This window comes from Ursus americanus, chromosome 35, assembly GCF_024610735.1.
Source record: "Ursus americanus isolate L20-20 chromosome 35, mUrsAme1.1.p, whole genome shotgun sequence".
In the NCBI taxonomy this organism is placed as follows: domain Eukaryota; kingdom Metazoa; phylum Chordata; class Mammalia; order Carnivora; family Ursidae; genus Ursus; species Ursus americanus.
The window spans coordinates 5,682,279-5,690,812 of NC_142161.1; the positions used below are offsets into that span (position 1 = coordinate 5,682,279).

Genomic DNA, 8,534 nt, shown 5'->3' on the forward strand with positions numbered 1-8,534 from the left:
CCACCCAGGCGCCCCAACTTTTAGCATTATTGAAAGTCCTATTGAGTCTCTGGAAGGAGCACATAGCAATGGTTGCTTCTAAGACAGGGCACTGAGAGGGAGACTTCCTTCTAGAATACCCATTTACACATGTGTAACTGCATGTATAATCTTTTCCAAAAATTCAAAACAAAAACACTTGTCAGTAACAATAATCCCAAATAATCAGTTTCCCCCAGTATGAAGGCCTGTCAGGTGTGCTACATAGAGCTTCTATTTTTTATATAAATCCAAAGAGCCAATCCCAGTGCATTGCTACATGAGCCATGTGGGGTTTCAGACTTGGGATGACTGTCTGTCCATTGATTATTACTCTGACATGGAAATTTGATGTGAGAGAGCATGGCCAACACCGAGAACACAGAGACTTATGTTACCATCGTCACTCTCAATCATTTTGTGTCCTTCTCCTAGAATCTGAACATACGGATGCTGTCATTCATTGCAAATGCTGAGAAAGCTATGGGCTCACGGTCAGGTTAGTAAGAGGGGTCTGTCTTTTAGCCTGTCCAGATACCTCTCTGCACTGGTAAAAATCAGCTCGTTTCCCACATTTCTCTGCACCCCATAGGAGTATCCACTTACACTAGAAATGGCAAATTCAGATGATAACGCGTATACTCCAGAGCCATACACACAAAGTTCAGATACTCAGGCAAGATGGCCTTTCTTGCTTTTTAAGTTATCTAAATAATTGTAACAAGTCCTGACTTTGTTTATATACCGAGTCTCCCTGGACTGACCGTGCGGGTACCAGTGATGGCACGTGTAATTGTGGTCCCATCAATATGCATTTTGTGGCCCAGCCAGCTCACTAGCCCCGACCAGTGGGATCTGAAACGGCTGTCTCCCTGCCCCCTTGCAAGCTTCCACCTACATCTCCTGTCTTAAGGAGCCTCAGAGGGGCCACCGTTCACTTCTGAGCTAATCCAGGAGACAGCACAGTGCTCATTCACTTCCAAGCCTCTGCGCAGGACCTCCCCCAGGCCGTCCCACGTACGGCTGGAGCTGCCCATCTGCCTTGGGAAATACTGCCTGCCCGGTGCTTGGGTCCTTGCTGCTCCATCACATTGTGAATGGAGGGGAAACAACCCCCCTCTTGCTTGCGTTTGTCTCTCTTCCCGGGGCCCCATAGCGGAGTGGCATAGACCCACAGCTACCACTGTGTTTGTACTTCTTTAAAAAAGAGCTTTATGGAGACATAATCCATATACCGTATGATTCATCCATTTAAAGCGTACCATTCTTTTTCTGGTATGTTACATTATTAATTTTTTAAATAGTAAAAATATATATAACAAAAACTTTTCACTTTAATTTTTTTTTTCACGGATACTATTTTTGTATTTGTGGGGCTGGTCTGTCTGCTACTTTATATTCTGTTTTCCCTCGATACTGTTATTAATACTTTTTTATGTTGCCACATAGTCTTACTCATTTTTAAATAATGTAATAATCCATCATATTGGTAATAGTTAATATACTAAACCGTATTTCTAATATTTGGCTATGTAGGTGGATTCCCAGGCCTTGCTACTTAAACTACCCTGTGAAGAAAATTTTCAAGGGGCCTGCTAGAAATGTTCTTGCTCGAAACAGCGAATAAAAGTGGGGAAGAGAGGCAGGCACGCTGAGCCACTCCCGACACGCTGGCAGTGAAGAGGAAGAAAGGACAGTTGCTGGAAGTAGGTCCATTGCCAAAGAGTCTGGCTTCCAGGGATCTTCCTGGTGGGGACTCTGAGCGGCTGTCACTTTTGAACTCAGATTGTCAGACTGATGGAAACTGTAATTAGCAGCACTTCTGGTAGTTCTTTTTTTTTTTTTTTTAAGATTTATTTGTTTGTTTTAGAGAGAGAGAGAGAGAGAGCACAAGTGGTATGGGCACAGAGAGAGGGAGAGAGAATCTCAAGCAGGCTCCGTGCTGAGCACGGAGCCCAATACGGGGCTCGATCTCACGACCCTGCGATCATGACCTGAACCAAACCCAAGAGTCAGACGCCTCACCACCCTTAGCTCTGCAGGGACTTCTAAGCAGAGCATCAGAGGTTGTCTGCATCCTGCCCATTTCCCTGCAGTCACTGCACTGGCTGTTGGCTTAGTAGAGTCCTGGCACCCCTCGTTCCTAAGCAGCAGGGTGTGTGATGAGGGCGACCCAGGCCCGTGTCTTCTGTAAACATTCCTTGTCTTCGAGTTTGGTAGTTTCCTCTTTACTTGACAATCAGCGGTTAGTTCTCATCCACGTTAACTTGTCTGTAGGTGTTTGAAAGCGGTGACAGATACATACGTAAGCAACGTATAGAGCTAGTTTGGTGAATCTTCATCCTTGTTCTGTTTTCTGGACAACCACGCACGGATACGATGGAACATTCCTTATTCCTGTGGCCCAGACAGCTTTGTTGAGCCTGGTGTCAGAGCGCCCATCTGGAGCTCCTGTCTCCTTCATGGCAGATTTCCAGATCTCTCGGACAGCCCGAGGGGCACGCCTCTTGAGACCCACTCCCTGGATGTGCTTGTCACTGTTGCTGGTATGTTCTCTGGCTGCTACCTCGTTGACGGCAGAACGGCCCTTCTTCTCGCCACTGTTCTTTGCAGGAGCCATTCTGCAGGGCCCTGGTTGGAAAACGCACTTCAACAATTTTTAAGCACGTGACTCAGTAGCACGGTTTTCCACAGGCTGCGGGCACCATGGTACATTCCCATCAGCGATGCATGAACGCCAGTGTTTTAACTTCCACACGGACAGTAAATCCCTGTCGCTCTCCCTGCAAGGCAGGCAAGCGCTGATACGCCCTCCTGGAGGAGCCAGCTTCAAACGACAGTCTCTAGTCTGCCGGTGCGTGCTGGCCTCTCAGGTGGCTGCTCAGAGGAGCCCAGAGCCCCATTCTAATCCGGCTTCTGCGTAGCCCTCGAGTCCGGTCTGCTGGTCGTGCCCATTGATGCCTGACCCCCAGTCACCGATACTGTTTGAGTTCTAGTCCCGGACATGTCGTAAGCCTTAATGCAAACGAGTTGATAAACATAGACACTCGAAAAGGAGACCCATTGCTAGCTCTGCACACAAATCTCTACTTGGGTTCAGCTGGGAAAACCTTTTAAAAACATTTTCATGCAGATTGGCCCTACGGCTCTAACTGAGTAGGCGGAACAATTCAGTGAGAAACAATCATTCATTCAACTAGTTAGGTAGGAGACGGTCACTAGTAGTGTTAGTCGCAGCCCTCCAGGAAGTGGGCACTGAGAGGGGATGAAATGAGCAAGATTTATTAAGGCTACAGCCGAGGGGAAGGTGGGAGGGGAGCCGGGGAGCTGTGAGCACGTGAGGTGCAGGTCTCCCCGCAGGGAGGGAGGAGAAAGGAATTTGGGTAGACGTGTCCTAGCCCCTTGCGCAGCTGAAGGAAGTCTGGCAAAGCTGTTGGGAGTCCTTGGTCAAAGTCGGCCGTCAGAGGGCCCGGCGTCTCCCTGGAACAGTCCTGCCTCGGTGTCCCTGCTCGCTCCGTCGTGGCCGCGGGCAGCCCAGGGCAGGTGTGGCCGCAGCATGGCAGAGTGAAGGGCTGCAGAGCAGCAGCCGGGCTGTGGTCGGAGCTCTGAGAGGCACAGTTCAGTGAAAGGATCGAGCGGGTTTCCGTGTGCTCACATGTACAATGATTCCCTGGAGATTTGTGAGAAAGACACTCCACTGGGACCGTCTTTGGCCATTTCCTGTTAGAGGTCCTCCCTCCTGGACCTTCACGCTGGAGAACACGGACTTACCACAGCCGGCTTGGCAGCCGTCCATCTGCTAAGAGGCCTGGGGTCTGGGGGCAGCTGTGTGTGAACCTTCTCGATCAGGACGGGAAGTGGGAACTACACCAGCCTTCACAGAAGATCCCTCGCACCGTTTCTACGACCAAGTGCCTATTATGTTGAGAGTGCTGTGACAACTGTGAAATCACTCCATTCTGATCGTGTCATTTACCCAAAGGCTCAACGGCAGGGTCAGAACTGGAAAGCAGAGCTCCCGCCTCCCAATCCAGGGCATCATTCAGTATCTCTGGATGATATTTCATTTCCTCCTTCCCTTCCCTTTATTTGGGGGTGGTTTGCTCCCCTGAAGACTTCACCCTGCGTTGCGACTTCACCCCAGGACGTATGGGTATCTAGGAAGAGTGCTCGCCTGATGTGGTGGGAGGACTCTGTCTACACCACGTCACCTCATCTCGGTCCTTGTTTGCTCCTTGTTAGACTCCTCAGCCATTTCTCCTCGGCCCCTCTGTCCTTTCTCCATTCCAAGCACGAACCTTGGCTGTAGGGCTGCTGTTGCTCAGCGCTGTCCCCCCTCTTGCCCCAGAGCCCCGCGGGGCAGCTCAACCAGGAGCTGTGTCCATGTGGGTTTGGCCTGGGGCCTGCCCATCCTTGTGCTAAGGGACCCATCCAGGAAGGTTGAGGTCTGCAGCCTGGCCACGCATCGAGGAGAGAGAATCATGGATGTGCACAGAACGGGCTTTGGGGGTCACGGGTCCTCAGATGCCTTCCAACTCTCAGAAGCCATGTCCTTCCAGAACTCTATTCACAGCAGAAACATACACTTCCATGTGGCACTGAGCCAAGGGAAAACGCACTGTCTGCAGACAGGGTTGGACGTAGCTTGATGAATTAGGGCCTAGCTCACGCACGGCGGCGTACTTCACTGCTCCTGCCGTTGCTGGGTGTTAGCAGTCAGCGGGGGCGAGCGTTAAATAGTACCCGTTCCCCCGAAGGGAAACTTCGAGGTCCGTTGATTTACAAAAGGCTGATATTTTCCCGAGGGGATGAAGTGCTAGACTGTGAGCCCCCGGACCCGGGGAGACCGTGTTTACCCAGGACAAGCCTAGGGAGGTTCCCTTGCCACCGCCTTCCCTGTGTCCTCCCAGGGAGAAGTCTGTGCTCTCTTTGGTGGGAATGGAGGAGATAGGGGCATGGCTTTTCTGCAGAAAACTTTTTATGTAGAAGACAAGGGGGCATCCAGCTCTCTTTCAACCTTACCCTTGTTAAAATAAAAAAATCGGGTCACTGAGATTTTTTTGGTCAAGCAAGGTAAGGCTTAAGACTGGAAAGCGTATATGGCAGTGGCAGGACTGGACGTGTGCAGAGCTGAACACAAGTGAAAAGGCCTTTTGGCGCTCAGTCCTTCACGTCATCGCAAAACCATCTTGAGTGGTTGCCAGGACGAACACTGTTATCCCCATTTGATAAGAAAAGCATCCTTCTTTCAGCAAGCAAGTTTTGGGTACTTACTAAGGTTTTCTTACTATTTACTGAGTGCTCGTTATACGCCAGGCACGGGCTACCTGCTGTCCAATCTACCTGCCGTCCAAAGCCCCCCTGTGACACAGCCACTATCACTAACCCTCTCTGGCAGATGCAGAAATGGAAGCCCAGAGAGGCGATGTGACTCACCCAGGACACTAGCGAACGGCAGAGCTAAGGTCTGAGTTGTGCCGTCCGCCTCCAGAACCCAGGCCCTGGGCTGTTCAGCTGCACAGATGACCTGTCTGTTCACTACGTGAGCAAACCATCACTCGGTCACAGCAGAGAAAGGCCATGAGGGAGAAGTACCATGGCCCATGAGAACATAAAATAGGGCTCCCACACCAAGTTGAGAAGGCTTCCCCAAGCATGTAACACTTAAATGCAGGCCCGAAGGAGGAGTAAGGGCAAGGTGGGGGTGGAATGAGGGTGGGAGAGAGGCCAGACAAAGAGAACCTACAGGCGAAGTCCCAGGGGAGGCCAGGACCTGCTTCTGACGACCAGGCAGAGCCTGTTTTCTTTGCGGAGTAGGGAGAGTGGGGCAGCGGAGAGAGGTGGGGTGGAAGGGATCGGCAGAGGCAGGACTTTGTAGTCCACAGTGAGGACTGGACTTGGTCTAAGAGCACTGGGAACCAGTGAAAGTGGGGAGATGGGCTTATCAGAGCACATCTCTGAGGGCTGGGAGTGGAGAGGATGGAGGGAGAGCGCAGGGTGGGGACCATGGTTAGGAGACTAGTACAGTCCTGCGGGGGGAAAGAGTGGAGATGGGGAGAAATGGGTGGCCAGCGTGACCTCTAGGAGGCGGCCTTTGTGCTGACGTACACTCAAGGACTCTCCGGGAATGCCAACAAGAAGGACGGATTGTACTGGAACGTTTATAGGAAGCACTCTTTCAACGATGAATCCAGTCCTCAAGTCATTCATTTTTTATTTGAGAACAATATTAAATTATGACGGGCATGAAAGTGGAATGGGGTGGGCTATGGCCCATGGGATACTCCCTTCTGCTTGCTGTCATTTCTTCCAAAAGAAGGAGACAAATTCTTCCACGCTTGTAGAGGCCTTACAAACGTTCCTCCCGAGGGGCCAGGGGATCCTGGAGGTGTCTGCAGGACGCAGCAGAAAGGGAAGATGTCGAACTGTGTGTTGGTGTGTGTTTGAAGCCACTTTACAAAATCAGATCACAAAACTTGTGTGAGAAGTCCCAGGCCGTGTTTCTAGGATGAACAGTCCGTATGAAAGGGGAAAAAAAAATGCTTCATTGAACTCAAAGAATGAGCTTTAAGAAATTTACCTGAATTTACGAGATGTCTTGCCGTTGGATGCTAGAACCTGGTCTAAATTTTGTCCCAACGTGGCACCCACGCATTGCTCTGCCCTCCAGCTGTTATTACAGCCTGGCTAATGATAAAGGGGGTCACTATGTCAAATTTTCTCATAGCTTCGCGGTTGAGGTGGTTTTGAGCACTTCCGTCCGAGTGGTACAAGACTATTGACCGCAGGTCCTCCTCTCCATGAGGCAGCAATAGCAGCTGCAGAAAAAGCCTGAAATAGCACATCCAGCTAGGAGATGCCGCCATGTTCAAACAAACCCGCCCGAGTTTGAGGCATTTGATTCTGGAAAGTCACTGCCTATTTGACAAACCAGAAAGGGAGGTAAGCCATTTGACTTAAAAGAAAGTAACGATGGGTATCATGGTCTTTGTCACCAAGCTCTTGCCTCTTGAATCGTATTGTTTCCACTCCTGAGACCAACTAACCCATGAGACAACTGAAGGTTGCCTTGACCCTCACTGCATTATACCATCAGATAGAACCCGGTGAGGCCCAAAGATGAGCAAATACAGCACGAAGGCTGTAGGGCCCACCGGATGCCCCCAAGACGCTTTTTTTTTTTTAAGGTGGGGAGGGGCAGAGGGAGAGGGAGTGAGAGAATCTCAAGCAGATTCCCTGCCCAGTGCGGAGACTGACACGAGGCACGATCTCAGGACCCTGAGATCATGACCTGAGCAGAAACCAAGAGTCAGACCCTTAGCTGACTGAGCCACCCAGGTGTTCCCTGAAAACACTTTTTTGAAAGAATCCTGAGTTGTGAAGCTTCTCCAAGAAATTGCGTCTGCCCCATTTCTTAATAAATCACCCTGTACTTTCTCAGTGGGCAGTGTGGACCATATTTACTTGATTTGAATAAATGACTAGCAACATTCACAAGGAAGCTTCTCTTCAAAGTGCATCAGTTGATTAATGACTTGGGCAAGAATCACTTCACGGCTCTTTGCTGCATTATTAGTCATTTTGTAATAATGGCTTTTTGTCACTTTAAAATGCAATTTTCTTTATAAGTCAGTTATGGTCACGTGTGTTTGGAAAGGTTAGCTGGTGAGTATGTGACTCACCATTTGGTGACTTCGGCTTTGCAGGAAAAATTTAGAGACCTTTACGACGGCGTGCCCTTGAAGAGCAGAGCCCAGGGATACGCAGAACTATGGAGTTGGGGGAGACCTTAGATCTTTTCCTGCCCAAGCCCCTGATGTTGTAGAGGCGGACCCGGAGGTATGGAGGTGACAGTAGGGCTGCCCTCTCCAAATCAGCCTGAGCTCCTCAGACGCCTCTGGTGTGCCTTATACGGAAACACGTGGCTTCGGTTTCAGGCTTACCCTCTAGTTGGGGAGTTAAAGCTGGCAGGTGTAAACATTTAAAGATAGCACACGGTCATATATCACATGTGAGCAAGTGTCGCCCAGACTAATGGAACAGTCTGTGCTTTACAGCCAAGCTGCACATCACGGTCAGTCTGTAGGTCGGGTTGGAAACAGAACGAGATGGGGCGCCTGGGTGGCGCAGTCGTTAAGTGTCTGCCTTCGGCTCAGGGCGTGATCCTGGCGTTCTGGGATCGAGCCCCACATCAGGCTCCTCTGCTGGGAGCCTGCTTCTTCCTCTCCCACTTCCTCTGCTTCTGTTCCCTCTCTCGCTGGCTGTCTCTATCTCTTCAAATAAATAAAAAATAAAATCTTAAAAAGAGCGAGGGTAGAGGCAGAGCAGAATGGTGATGGCATCAGCCTGGGGTACAGCGTCAAGCTGGCCACACACAGCTTCAGTCTAGGTCATGTATGGCAGAACTGACGCGGCATCAGAGGACAGATCATCCAGCTTAGAACCACCGTGACAGTAAGGTCAGGAAAGCCTGAGGCTCCTTCAGCCCGGGGCTTCCTTCCTCCTCGCTCAGGCTG

The 8,534-nt window shown here is 50.4% G+C and overlaps 1 pseudogene; it reads right to left on the reverse strand.

Moving 5' to 3' along the window:
• Positions 1 to 2,264: 2,264 nt before the first annotated feature.
• Positions 2,265 to 2,653, reverse strand: LOC148107099 (large ribosomal subunit protein eL31 pseudogene; annotated as a pseudogene).
• Positions 2,654 to 8,534: the final 5,881 nt, after the last annotated feature.